We start from the raw sequence: 15956 nt of genomic DNA, 5'->3' as shown, positions 1-15956 counted from the left end.
GTTAGCCCTCTATAGACACTATATTTTGTCCAGGCCAATAAAAATTTTTTTTTAAGATATTATATTTTGTTTGGCCCTATAAAAATAATAATAAATAAAAATTTAATTAATTAAAAAAATAAATAATTAAATACAATTTTATGGATTGGATTGTTGTTTTTAATATTACTTTAATTTTAATTTAATTTTCAATTTTATTTTAATTTCACTTTTAATTCCCTAGCTCATTTAATTTCTTTAATTAAATTCCACTTTTACTTTAGTTCTAATTTGTAATTTGATTTTAATTTTGACCATCAATTATATAAAAATTTAATTTCATTCTTTAGATTTAAAATTTAATTTTAAATCTAAAGAATGAAATTAAATTTTTATTTTAGATTTAAAATTTAATTTTAAAAATTAAAGAAAAAGAGTAAAATTGTTTTAATTAATCCTTACATTTTATTTTCTTTTTAATTTTATTTCTTAGCCATTAGATTTAAGAGAACAAAAACAAATTTAATTTTAACTTTTAATTTTCTTAGGATTTGATTCCCACCCCTAGATTAAAAATTAGTTAAATCATTTTGCACCTTTTAATCTTGATCATTAATTTTTGTAAGAATTAATTTCGACCTTAGGATTAAAAGTGAAAATGACAAATTAGTACAAAGTGATTTTGGCCATCTATTTTCTTAGGATTTAATTTTCCATCTTTGGATTAGGAGTTGGGTTAAGTAATTTTTATACATTTTAATCTAGGCCTTTTAATTTGTAAAAGCAAATCTAGACTCTTGGATCAAAAAGTAATAAGACAAAATAGTCCCAAATTAATCTTAGCCATTAAATATTTTAGGAATTAATTTTGGACCATTAGATTGGGGGTTTGTTAAAGAAATAAAGAGAAATGTTAGTACCATTAGATCCTAGCTCTTATTTTTTTTAAAGATTTAATTCCCCCACCATTAGATCAAGAATTAGTTAAAGTAAAGAAGGCAAATTTTATACAATTTAATTTCAACAATTGAGGCAAGAATAATGATTAGGGTCAATTATGATCATGTTGGCTAAAGAAGGAAAGCAAAAATTGTAAACCCATGTAGGGAAGGAGGGACAGCCGACATGTGCCAATAATGAGGAAATGGTTAAACAATGCCATGGATAATATAGACTGATAAGATTTATAGATACTCTTTTCCAAAATCTTCCATTTTGGCCTATTAATACAGCTATAAACAACTTATTCTCACTAAAATTATAAAAGAAATTAGATAAGAGTATTAGAAACCCAGAATCTCTGAATGTTGAATGAGGATGAAAGCTTATAGTTCAATCTTGATGAAGCTTTTGGTAGCCCTCTGTAGACACTATATTTTGTTTGGGCCAATAAAATTTTTTTTTTAAGAAACTATATTTTATTTGGCCCTATAAAAATAATAATAAATAAAAATTTAATTATTTAAAAAAATAAATAATTAAATACAATTTTATCGATTGGATTGTTGTTTTCACTATTATTTTAATTTTAATTTAATTTTCAATTTTATTTTAATTTTACTTTTAATTCCCTAGCTCATTTAACTTTTTTTAATTAACTTCCACTTTTATTTTAGTTCTAATTTGTAATTTGATATTAATTTTGACCATCAATTTTTTAAAAATAGAATTTCATTTTTAGATTGAAAATTTAATTTTAAAAATTAAAGAAAAAGAATAAAATTATTTTAATTAATCCTTACACTTTATTTTCTTTTTAATTTTATTTTTTAGCCATTAGATTTAAGAGAATAAAAATAAATTTAATTTTAACTTTTAATTTTCTTAGGATTTGATTCCCACCCCTAGATTAAAAATTAGTTAAATCATTTTGCACATTTTAATCTTGATCATTAATTTTTGTAAGAATTAATTTCGACCTTAGGATTAAAAGTGAAAATGACAAATTAGTACAAAGTGATTTTGGCCATCTATTTTCTTAGGATTTAATTTTCCACCTTTGGATTAGGAGTTGGGTTAAGTAATTTTTGTACATTTTAATCTAGGCCTTTTAATTTGTAAAAGCAAATCTAGACTCTTGGATAAAAAAGTAATAAGACAAAATAATCCCAAATTAATCTTAGCCATTAAATATTTTAGGAATTAATTTTGGACCATTAGATTGGGAGTTTGTTAAAGAAATAAAGAGAAATGTTAGTACCATTAAATCCTAGCTCTTATTTTTTTTTTGAAAGATTTAATTCACCCACCATTAGATCAAGAATTAGTTAAAGTAAAGAAGGTAAATTTTGTACAATTTAATTTCAACCATTGAGGCAAGGATAATGATTAGGGTCAATTATGATCATGTTGGCTAAAGAAGGAAAGCAAAAATTGTAAACCCATGTAGGGAAGGAGGGACAGCCGACATGTGCCAATAATGAGGAAATGGTTAAACAATGACATGGATAATATAGACTGATAAGATTGACGGATACTCTTTTCCAGAACCTTCCATTTTGGTCTATTAATACAGCTATAAACAACTTATTCTCACTAAAATTATAAAAGAAATTAGATAAGAGTATTAGAAATCCATAATTTTTGAATTTTGAATGAGGATGAAAGCTTATAGTTCAATCTTGATGAAGCTTTGGGTAGCTCTCTGTAGACACTATATTTTGTTTGGACCAATAAAATCTTTTTTTTTTAAGAAACTATATTTTTTTTGGCCCTATAAAAATAATAATAAAATAAATAATTAAATATAATTTTATCGATTGGATTGTTGTTTTCACTATTACTGTAATTCTAATTTAATTTTCAATTTTGTTTTAATTTTACTTTTAATTTTCTAGCTCATTTAACTTTTTTTAATTAACTTCCTCTTTTATTTTAGTTCTAATTTGTAATTTGATTTTAATTTTGACCATTAATTTTTTAAAAATTTAATTTCATTTTTAGATTGAAAATTTAATTTTAAAAATTAAAGAAAAAGAGTAAATTTGTTTTAATTAATCCTTACACTTTATTTTCTTTTTAATTTTATTTTTTAGCCATTAAATTTAAGATAATAAAAATAAATTTAATTTTAAATTTTAATTTTCTTAGGATTTTATTCCCACCTCTAGATTAAAAATTAGTTAAATCATTTTGCACCTTTTAATCTTGATCATTAATTTTTGTAAGAATTAATTTCGACCTTAGGATTAAAAGTGAAAATGACAAATTAGTACAAAGTGATTTTGGTCATCTATTTTCTTAGGATTTAATTTTCCACCCTTGAATTAGGAGTTGGGTTAAGTAATTTTTGTACATTTTAATCTAGGCCTTTTAATTTGTAAAAGCAAATCTAGACCCTTGAATCAAAAAGTAATAAGACAAAATAGTCCCAAATTAATCTTAGCCATTAAATATTTTAGGAATTAATTTTGGACCATTAGATTGGGAGTTTGTTAAAGAAATAAAGACAAATGTTAGTACCATTAAATCCTAGCCCTTATTTTTTTAAAAGATTTAATTCCCTCACCTTTAGATAAAGAATTAGTTAAAGTAAAAAAGACAAATTTTTTACAATTTAATTTCAACCATTGATTTAATTTGTAAGAGCAAATCTTGATCCTTAGATCAAAAGGAAATAAAACCAAATAGTCCTTTTTTATTCTAAATCTTTGATTTTTTTTTTTACCATTAGATTTAAGGTTAAATAATAATAATAATAATAATAATAATAATAATAATAATAATAAATCAAAAATAAAATTCATTTTTTTAATCTCAACCTTTCTTTTGGTATTTAAATCATGAGCCTTGATTTTCAAATTTTTCTCCTTGTAAATACCATCCCTTACAATGTCACAGGGGCTCAAGACAAAACACTCATCCCCTTGCCGTTTTATAAGAAACACCACCCTATTCACACTTTACCTCTATTAGATCCAAGTGGAGACACAACTTTCAGCGCCTCTTGCAAACGCCATTGCACTAACTTTCCCCTCCTTTGTGACATAGACATTCCCCTCCTTGTCCTTCATTGACATCAAGACTCTTTCTTTCCTTTTTATGGTTTTACCACCAACAGAACCTGTACCCGCAAAGCAGATCCACATTCAGGCCAGATTGGTTTGTTCCCTTATTTCTCCAAAGTGTCCGTTTTTGCACAAAAGCAAAGTATCACTCCATCTAAGTTCAGGTGAAATTTTGTTGATTTTGTCTTGATTGGTCTTTGTGCGTTCTCCATAGATGATGAATGATTGAGTTTATATATATATATATATATATATGTGTGTGTGTGTGTGTGTATGTATGTATGTATTTCAAGGAAAATCAAACGATTTATATTGTTCTCTGTGTTTGCAAGTTATGTTTAATCTACTATTGATCAACTTCAATGGGCTTCTATTTGGGTTGTGTATAATTTTGATTGTGTGGTGTTTCAAGGCAAGCACACTCTTTTGGATTAAGAGGGAACCTGAACTGTCAAATATGCCTAACCGTTCATATGTGTAGATGCTAACTTTTCACTACTAGTACTTTCTAGGAAGTGTTGTTTTATTGTTTAAATGGGCATATTAGGATCTGAATGTTAGGAGACACTCGGTGGACTTTATATTTTGGTAATGGGAAGGTTCTGCACTTGTAGTTTGCTGTTAGCATTATCATTAATTTCATTTTGAAGAACATTTTTTTTTACAAATTCATGGTGGTTTTAAAATTGTAACTTTGTTACTATTAACTAGTGAAAAGCCAAGAAAGTTAGAACATGTCTTATTCAGTACAAATAGCATGTTAATAGAAAATTGTTTCCATGAGTTAAACGTGTATTATAGTTTTTGAAATGTCTTTGTCCATAACTTTGGGATGGCTCATTGTGATGGATTCGGCCATAGTGCATCAGCCAAAGTGAATACTGCCTCATTGTGATGGATCCGGCCATAGTGCATATGCCAAAGTGAATACTTGAGCTATACACTGAGATATAATATTAAAGTAGTTAATATTCCACTGTGTGAACTATATTGATCATGTCAAATTATAAAACCTACAAATAGAGAAAAACTAATTTATTTTCAAAACAAAAGATGTTTTTTTTTTTCTATAGATTTTTTAATAGTTAAATGAGTACCCCTTAAACTACTTAAACGGGGATGCCCCTTAAATTGTTACTAGTTTATTAAGTTTTTGTAGAAATGCATTTTTTTTTTCTAGTAGTTAAAGGGGGCTACCCCTCGAAATGCTTAAATGGAGGATACCCCTTAAATTGTTATTAATCATTAAAATTTATTTAAATCAAATATTATTTTTATATAAAAATTTTTTTAGTAGTTAAAGGGATGCCCTTAAACTACTTAAATGGGGGATGCTCCTTTACTTGTTATTAATTATTCAAATTATTTAAATTAAATAATTTTTTTAAACATATATATATATATATATATATATATATAGTGCTAGTAGTAAAAGGGGGTACCCCTTAACTACATAAATAGGGGGATGCCCCTTAAATAGTTCCTAATTTATTAAGCAAAATAAAATATTTCTATTAAAATGTCTTTTTTTAGTAGTTAAAGGGGTACCCTCTAAGCCACTTAATTGCCACTTAATTGGGAGATGCCCTCAAATTATTATTAAATTATTTGGGCCAAATAATTTTATAGTTTTTTTCCTTTGAGCCACTCAAATAGGAAAGACACCTTGAATCATCTAAATTGATAAAAATTAATAAGTCCTTTCTGTATAAAATATTTCTTTTTAGTAGTTGAAGAGGGTACTCTTTAATTACTTAAATAAGGAGATACCCTTAAGTTATTATTATTTTAATTATCAAACAGATTTTTTTTTTTTTTGAAGTTCTTCTATTCATTGTGCTTTAGTGTTATGAATTCCGAAGTAAACAAATGGTCGGTTAGAAGGAATAGAAAATAAGTTCACCAAGTTAAGATTTTATCTAAAACCAAAATCTACCCCTAGTCGAATTTCTTTATTTTATTTTTATTTTTATGTGATTTTCTTGTTGAGGTAGAAGATGCATGAATAAATGTGCAGATAAGGATGGCAATTTGTGCAGGTTGTATTTTGTTAAAATTTGAAAACTGTCATATTTTTTTTAAGAAAAACTCTACTGAAATTTCAACAAATTTGTAAGCATATTATATTTGATTTGATATGTATTAATTCTTTTGTTATTAAATTACATTTAATTATGAAAGTGCATGTATGTTTTGTAGTTTAATTAAATTAATAAAGGTTAAGATTGGGATTAATTAGTGCCAATGATGAGATCTTGATTCTATTTAGTGGGGTATCCATGAGTGGATTAAACTCTTTAGGCATTAATTGATACATTCTTTTAATTGGGGTACTGGTTAAAAGAATGAAAACCTTGACCAATATTAATTTAATTTTATTTTATTTCTATAATTGTTAAAAAAGTTTAAGTCATGGGTTACAAAGTGTACGATTGCTAAATAATTGATAAGTGCATAATTTATTATTTTACTCTCATCACATTTAGTGTTTCTCGTGTGTTTTTATGCATAATTTAGTTGATTAAAGTATATTTATCATTTAGGCATATTTTTAGATAGTTGTTGGAATAATTGTGTTAAATAGAGAAATTTTCAGCATTTGACATTTGCTGTATTTTTCAGGTGTCCCTAAAGTTGTGGGTCTCTAAATTGATTGTTGTTTAATCCATTGAAAAGATAAGATAGAGCACTTCAAATGATAAAGATAGACCAAAGCCCAAATTAGTCTCCAATGTTGACAAAATGAGCTATGGATCTATTGCAAAAGCCCACACTTGATTGTCACAACCAGTTTCAGTATTTATTTTATATCTGGAGTTTCAGAGGTCCAAATGAAGCAAGCCCAAGCCCAATTGAACCTTAAGAGCCACCTCTACAACTTTTATAAAGGGCTGGAAGCAAGATAAGACTATTTTAATTATCAAAAATGGCAATTAAGTCGTCACTATGGGCTAGACTGTCTATCTGAACCAGTCCCAGTTTTTGGGCCATAACTTGGGTTGTAGACCTCGGATTTAGGCAAATGAGTACCCGTTGGAAAGCTAAGAAATAGGGCTACAACTTTCCTGAAGAGGGCAGAGACAGATTTGAAAAGAAAGTCACTGAAAATAGGCCTTGATTTTAGAGACGTGAATGCAGGCTGAAAATCTATCTTTTGAATTTCAAAACTTTTCCTAGTTTGGTTCCTATCTTTGGGATTAGGTTTTTTTATTATAAATATGTCTTTGGGCAGCAGCTAAAACACATCCAATTCAGACCTTCGTTCTCCATTCTCTTTTTAGATTTCTTCTTTATTTTTCTTTATTTTTCTGTAAGCCATGAACATGAGTGGCTAAGTTTTTAATTCAGTTCAAGGGATTCAAGTTCTTTTGCATGATTTGTGAGACCAGTTTCTTAATTTAATTTATGTCTTTTTGAATATCTATTATTTTCTGATTTCTTTGTCTTTGATCTATTGAATGATTTGCTAAAAAAGCCTATTAGTTAATTGTTTAATGAGATCAATTGCTAGTTCATCTTCATAATCCGTAATTGTTGTGTAAAATTGAATATGAGTAGCAATTAGGTTTTATTGATTATGATCCCAGTTTTCAATAATAACCTAAGGAAACAATAGGGTGAATTAAGTAATTTATGGCTTATAAATTATTGTTCAGCTTAACTACTTCCTATTCTTAAAGCAGTTATTAATTTGATAAGGATTGCTTAATAACAATTCAGTTAATAATTAGAGTCAATAAGAGTGTTGGGCTCGAATTGATAAGTTTAAGGGAAGTTAGGGATTTTACCTCGCTGTTTGGTAAATCTACGTTAAGTATTCAATAAGAGATAATTGTATTTCTTTTGTCTATGATCGAATCAATGCATTGGAATGAGAATTACCTTGAACTGAAGTTTGTTTAATTCGAGAGTTTCTTATTTAATTTTAGATCTTAGTTTTGGAATTTTGATTTCTTCTTTGGATTGCGAATTACCCCCCCCCCCCCTCCCCAACCTTTGTTTCTTTTTTCCAGTACACAAGTGCACAAAATTTAATAATTCAGTCTCTAGGGTTCGACCTGGATTTTCCACTTACTGCAGAAAATATTTCATAATTGGTAATTTCAGTTAATTTAATTTCTGGTGGATTCGACAACTATCAATAATTGAACTAATAAAAGTATGTTTTTTTAACAAAACTGGTAAATAATAAATTTATTTTAATTAATAAAAATTAAGATTATGGTTAAATTAATATCGATGATGAGACTTTGATTTAGGTTGGTGGAAATACCTGCTAATTGATTAAACTCTTTAGGCATTAAATTAACACATTTATTTTAATCGGGGTACTGATTAAAAGAATGCAAATTTTGATTTGTATTGATGCAATCTCTTCTCTACGACATTTAAATTATGCTTAACTTATTGATAATTTTTAATTAAATTAATAAAGATTAAGATTGTGGTTAATTAGTGCCGACGATGAGACTTTGATCTTGTTAAGTAAGGGTACCTACTAATGGGTCAAATTCTTAGGTATTAATTAACACTTTCCTTTTAATCGAGATACTGATTAAAATGAATGGAAGTCATAACCTATATTAATTTAATTTCTTGATTGATAAATGAATTATGCTTCGAAAAATTAAAATTTCCTCTTATTTTCTAAAATAGCTTTCACTTTTGGCAAAATAATTCCATCTTCAGCATACACCTCTTTTAGTTTAAGCAAAACTTAATTTTTTGTTGGTAAATTATTTAATGTCCACATTTATTTTGCACACATCTTAAATTTTAGAAAATTAAATTTTTAGTAAAGGATTTTAGATTTAATCTCATTTGACTGCAAATTTACCACTTAGGTCTTCTTCAAAAATTTTGTTTTTCTCTAGGAAATTCATCAATAATCAGATTTGAAAGCTTATTAAACATTCTTATACTTTTATTTCAAAATCAATATAAAATTGGTTACCTTTTGCCATTTTATAATAAATAAAATAAAGTCAAAATTCATTGTTAAGATCGTTTTACTTAGTTGACTTACTACTAAGGTATTTATGTTTTCCCATATTTATGCCCTTTTTGAACAAATACAGGGAACTAATATTTTGATTTAAACTCCATTAAAATTATTTCTATGAGCACATTATTAAATCTATCTGCCCTATTTAGGGAAGACTGTCGGGTGCCTAACACATTCCTTACACGTATACGGACTCCGAACCTTGGACCTTTGGATTAGAAGTGGTAAACATTCTTTTCAAATTTTTTTAAATAATAAATGGTTTTCTTTAATTTTTCCTCAAAATTAAAGTGGCGACTCCTCACTTTCCACTTCGATGAGATGCCTGGCGATCGCAAAATCCTTGCAACACCCTTTACCTATCTCTCCTTTGTGCTTCACAAGATTTTGATTTCTTCTACTTTGTTCATCAGGTAAATTAATCAGTTAATGGTTAAGCTTCATAATTTATTTTTCTAAGTGAAATGATTTTTTGTGATACAGTGGCCAAGTGATACAAAGCAAAGTTGCTGCTACCTAATCACTGAAAAACCCGCTGCTGATTGGATAAATTTTAACAACTATCCCTGAACTTATATGGTTTTAATATTATAGTCCTTCAACTTTAAAATGTAACATAAAACCCCCTCACCTTTTAAATTTTGCACAGTAAAATCCCTCTAACTTTTAATTACTAATTTTCTAGTTAGATGCTAGTGTGAACAGATCCAGCGTGACACTTAGTCAATATTTTTCTTTCTTTTTTTATCCAAAGTATAAAATTATTCTCTCTACACATGAAAAATTATTTTCTCTATAGAGAGTAGAAGGATTCAATTTACACATGACTTGAGAGAGGAAAGAGAAATGATGACTAAGCGTTACGCTGGAACTGTCGGGGTCAACGTCTAACTGGAAAACCAGTGATTGGAGGTTGGAGGGATTTTACTGTGCAAAATTTGAAAGTTTAGGAGGTTTTATGTTACATTTTTAAATTGAAGAACTGTAGTGTTACAACTATATAAGTTCAAGGATGATTGTTAAAATTTACCCCTACTGATTTTGTCATTCATGGGCTTTGGCCTAATCACAAGGATCGGAATTACCCTTTAAATTGTGATTCTAGCAATCCCTTCAATCAAAATAAGATAACTCCCTATTCTATTATCAGATTTTCTTCTTTTTTTTTTCTTTTTTTTTCTGCAATTTTATTGAGTATATTGATTCATCATGATGAACAATATTACGATGCACACTTTTTTGTTATAAAATTTTTATAATATTTTTCTCAATATAAGCTCAAACAATAATGTCAAATAGACTCCTATAATGCCCTAATAATTATAATAAGTGAATAAATTAAATATAAAAAAAAACATAAAAATTTCATAACAAAAAAGTGTGCACTGTAATACTGTTCATAATGAATCAATATACTCAATAAAATTACCTTATTTTGATTAAAGGGATTACCAGATTCACAATTTGAAGTGCAATTCCCAACCTTATAGTTACAATATTTTATAAAATTACAATAAAATAAGATTAAGAATTAATTTGTACGAAAAAGTGCATAGAAGAAAAATAAACAAAAAAATTAATATTACCTTTCATTCTATTCCCCCTCAATTTTAAAATGGTTTAAAATGCTATTTAAGCATTTTCCACAGAAATCTTCGCAAGATTTTCCTTTTCCTTTACACAAGGGAATTGAATTTTTATTTTTTATTTCTATTTTTTTCAATAAAATAAAGAAATTGACTTTTTTTTTTCTTCTCTCACCATTTTTCACTGTCTTTTCTTATCTGCGAACATTTTAGTTATAAGAATCTCAAAACAGTAAAATAATTTTTTTAAATTACCTTTTTAATAATATTTAAAATAGTATTTTTTATTTAAAGTAATTTTAGATCAACTTTTTAACCATAATCCCGAATAGAGTCAAGCATAATCTTTGTCATTTCTCTCTGCCTATGGTGACCACTGACCAGTTCTGGTTTCAAGACTGAAAGGATTGCAGTTAGATTGAAGGGTCCTCAATTTTGTTTTTTTTTTTTTTTTTTTCAATTTAGTCCGGTTTTGATTAAATTCGGTGATATATTTTTTTTTTTAATTTAAATTTTGGTTTGAAAGTGATAGCTCAATTTCAACATGATTCCAACTCAATTCAAATTCAATTTAAGTTAATATAATTTTAATATTTTTAATCTAATTTTAATTTTAAATTAAATTAATTCAATTTCAATTCAGAGTTGAACCTTCACAGCTCACTTGAAAAGATTTTTTTTTTGTTACAAGGGAAAAAAGAATAAGCTTTTTGGTTTGTTTCTTCTCCTTTAGACTGATAAGATTGACAAGATACTCATCTCCAAAACCTTTCATTTTGGTTTATAAATACACCTATAAACTGCATAATCTCACTGAAAAAAAATACTCATAAAAGAAATTAGATAAAAAGTATTAGAAGCCCATAATCTCTGAAAGTTGAATGAGGATGAAAGCTTACAGTTCAATTTTGATGAAGCTTTTTGGTAGCCTCGGTAAACTTCGTAATTGATTTGAGTTTTTTTTTTTTAATTAAAAAAATGAAATTATTGTTTGTGATACAGTGGCCAGGTTCATAGTGTGATACAAAGCAAAGTTGCTACTACCCAACCACTGGAAAACCTGCTGCTGATTTTGGCATTCATGGGCTTTGGCCTAGTTAAAAGGGTCGGAATTACCCTTCAAATTGTGATTATGGTAATCCCTTCAATAAAAATAAGGTAATTTCCTATTCTATTATCAGATTTTTTTTTTTTTTAACTCTATTGAGCATAGTGATTCTATATGATGAACTATTTACAGTGCATGACCTTAATTAAGGTTTGTTGTAAATCTAGGAAAAGAAAGAGGAAAAGATGAAATGAAAAAAAAAAATATGAGAATTTGTGTGAAAAATCATTTTATTTTTTGCTCAAATTTAGCAAAAATAGTAATAAAATAATGTTAATTTTTTTTGTTTTCCCTGTGCCTTTTATTTTCTCCAATAGTTATTTTTAAATATAATTTTATTTATTTAATATGATTATAATAGTAAAAATGTAATAATTTTCTTTCATCACTTTTCTTTCCATCAAAACATGAAAAATTATACAAATCATTTTCTTTCCTTTTCTTTTCCTATGGAAAAAATTTGTAAGGACAAATAATAATTTTCCTTTCTGTAGGGATTTTACTTTCCATATAATTTCACGCTCTTTTCATTCTTTAACTTTACTATCTACATAAAAATGAAAACTGGGGAAAAAAAGTTATTAAAATTATAAGGAAAATAAAATTTCTATGGAAAGGAAGATTTTTATTTTTCATGTTTGCAAGGAAAAGTGATTTATTTTTTCTTATAAACATGAAAAATAATAATATATCTTTTCATAGGAATTTTATTTTTCTTTATAATTCCAATTACTTTTTCTTTCCCAGCTTTCATTTTTATGTAGATAGGAAAGTTAATGGATGAAAAGTATGTGGAATTATATGGAAAGTAAAATCTTTATAGAAAGGAAAATTATTATTTTTCCTTATAAATTTTTTTCATAGAAAAAGAAATGATTTGTATATTTTCATATTTTGATGGAAATAAAAGTGAAAAAAAAATATTACATTTTTATTATTATGCTTATATTGAATAAATAAAATTATATTAAAAAATGGCTTATATTAAAAAATGGCTATGTTGAATAGTATAATATAATTTTATAGTTAAATAGTATGATAGATTATTTACAATATAATTTCACAATTAGATCATTTTATATTCAATATTGTTATCTGTAACAAAAATATACTAGTAAAATAATAATTTATTATCACATCAAATCTATTTTGCTATATATATTTGAATAAATATTTCAATTACGCGTACTTTTAATTTGAAATTTTGAATTAAAATAAAATATTTTATAAAATTAAAATTTAAAATAAAATAAATTAAAAACTAATTTAAAGGGAAAAAAACAAAGAGTAAAAATAAAAAAATTAATATTGATTTCCACTCTGTTCCGCCTAATTGTAAAATGGTTCAAAATGCTCCTAAAGCATTCTCTACATAAATCCTCGGAAGTTTTTTTTTTCTTACAAAATAAGGGAATTCAATTTTTATTTCTTTTCTTCTTTCTTTTTTCTTCTAAGAAAATAAAGAAATTAGCCTTTTTTTTTCCTTCTCTTTATAATTTTTTTTCCCTTTCTTTTCTTAACTACAAGACATTTTAATTATAAGAATCTTAAAACAGTAAAATAATTTTTTAAATTACTTTTTTAATAATATTTTAAATATTTTTTTTTTTATTTAAAGTGATCTTAGATCAACTTTTTAAACACAATCCCAAATAGAGTCGAGCATAATCTCAGCCATTTCTCTCCGCCTAAGGAGGCCACTGTTTAGTTATAGTTTCAAGACCAAGGGGACTAGGATTGAAGGTTCCTCAATTTCGATCATGGTTTTCTTTCCCAATTTAGTCTGATTTTGATCAAATTCGGTAATAATTTTTTTTTTAATAAAAAAGGAAATTTTAATTTTAAATTAGATTAATTCAATTCTGATTCAATTTCAATTAAGAGCTGAATCTAATCAGCTTTTTGGTTTGTTTCTTCTTCTTTATTATTTTATTACATAATCATTATATGTCAAATTAGTTCTTTACCGACAAAGTTATTTTGTTTTGTCCCTTTCTTTTTTCTACATATATGAGAAAAAAATTTGTGAATAGTCTCTCACAGCATCACACATGCCGCACAAATAAACCTAGTCAAGGGCCGATTTAGAATCAAACCCGGATTAGAATTAGACCACTTTAAACCACATCATAATCGAATTGGAATAAGTTAAATTCATCTTTGACTCAAACAAAAATTGAATTGGACTAGAATTGAATCGGAATTGAATCGGACGATTCTGGACTAAATTGCCTTTTTATTTTAAAATAAAAAAAAAATAAACTATTAGATTTGAATAAGAATCGGACCAGAATCTTGGGGTTTCAGGGTTCTGATTCCAGATCGATTCGAACCAGAACCAAACTGATAGTCGGGCCTATTCACATATCATTTGTTGTAAAAAAACAAATTCATGCACCAGCCCTAATTACAATTTTACATCTCATCAAATCTTAATTTTTTACTTTTTTTTTTTTATAATCAATTCCGATTGAAATTTGAACTTGAAATCTTATAATCTTAATAACAACTTCTTTGAATTAAAACTCATTCATTATAAAACCTTAATCTTAATTTGATGACGTTAAAATAAACAATTCCAAGACTATACCCATGAAGGTTCCTCTATGTGATGCTAACTGTCAATAGCAATTTCATTACTTTAAAGTGATACTAGTTGTGAATGGCCATTTCATTGTTGAAATCTTTATACCACAACCACTCTTCAAATTAATGTATAGATTTCAGACCTAAGAAGCAGTATGCAAAAGAATTGGCCAACACTAGCTTGCCCAAGTGGCAATGAAGTGGCCTTTTGGTCACATCACATGAATGGGACAAGCATGGCACATGCTCTGAGTCAGTTATTGACCAACATGACTACTTCAAGGCAGCCCTTGACTTGAAGAAGCAAGTAATTCTCCAGCCTCTTAAGAATGCAGGTGAATCCTAATACATGTCAATTTATATAAATTGTTTGTTTTTATATAAGAAAAAGCTTCACAGCTACTATCTCTGTCCCACTTCAGGTGATGTTTAAAACAATTTATTTTTATCCCACTTTATTCTTTTTTAAAAAAATAAGAAAATATTAATTTTTTTTTCTAATTTTACCTTTTTCTATTGTTATTACCTATGTAGTTATCTGTTCGTTATCACCTTTCTCTATCTTAATTAAATACAAAGATACTTGAGTCAATTATTAATATTTTTTTTATAAAAATGAGATTATTTCATTATTTCAATTTTTTTTTATATAAAAATGAGATTATTTCATCATTTTCTTAATTCTTGTACAAAAAACTTAAAAAAAACTTGAAATGGGACGAAGTGTTAAATTAAATATTTGCTATGAGATTCATGCAATGTTAATTAAGATGTGCATATGTTTAAAATAATAAGTACTCCCTTCATCCATTTTTATCTTTCGCATTTGGGGTTTTTTTTTGGGTCCAAAATTATCCATCACATTTAGAAAATCAAGGAGTATTAACTATTTTAATCAAATAAATATTTATAAAATGAGTAATTAGGTGAGATAAAGAATAATTTATTATTCACCCAACAAGGCAAACGAAAGTTATACCAAGCAGCAACTACGCCAAGTAGAGCCTGGATCTCATAGACCGAGCAATAATCACTCCAGCAATCAAGCAAAAAACTGATTTCACGCTGACAATCTCGAAAATTCAACCATAATTACCTCCATAAACAGAGTAATGGCTATTTCTCTAAAAAGCCTATAAATATCAATAAAGAGACCAGAGACGGGTACGCATACTCACTCTGTAATTCTTTTCAACTAGCTCTTTAAACATTCTCTGAAAACACTTTTAATCAAAATCTTTAACTTGAGTGTTGAAGTGGCCTGCCAAGTAGGCCATCCACCTCACCGTTTCTCTTATTGCAAGTCTACGTGGCATCAGGACCAGGACTCGAGGACTTCCAGTAGCATCAATATTATATAACTGAGCAAATTTTACGAGTAAATTATATGCACAATCCCTCAATTTATGTGGTTTTCTAATTTTTAGTCACTTAATTTTAATTTATTAAAATAAAATCTCTCTATTTATGTGGTCATTTCATTATTGTCTAAAATAAAAAAGGATAAGTCACTATCTAAAAGATTTTTCTCCTCTGCCTAAATCATCTTTCAAGTTTTCAATTGTTTATATTTAACAAAAGAGGAGAATGTATCCTTGTATGGCTCCAGTGATTAAGAACGTAGAGATGTAATTGTTGTACATATATGACAGGTCGTATAATGTTTGTTTTCTTATTCATGTACG

General features: G+C 27.0%; 1 pseudogene; it reads left to right on the top strand.

Moving 5' to 3' along the window:
• Positions 1 to 1296: 1296 nt before the first annotated feature.
• LOC131168987 (extracellular ribonuclease LE-like) lies at positions 1297 to 14617 on the top strand (annotated as a pseudogene).
• The last annotated feature ends 1339 nt before the right edge of the window (positions 14618 to 15956 follow it).

This window comes from Hevea brasiliensis, chromosome 9 (assembly GCF_030052815.1).
Source record: "Hevea brasiliensis isolate MT/VB/25A 57/8 chromosome 9, ASM3005281v1, whole genome shotgun sequence".
Classification (NCBI taxonomy): Eukaryota; Viridiplantae; Streptophyta; class Magnoliopsida; order Malpighiales; family Euphorbiaceae; genus Hevea; species Hevea brasiliensis.
This window is presented reverse-complemented; position numbering and strand designations above follow the sequence as displayed.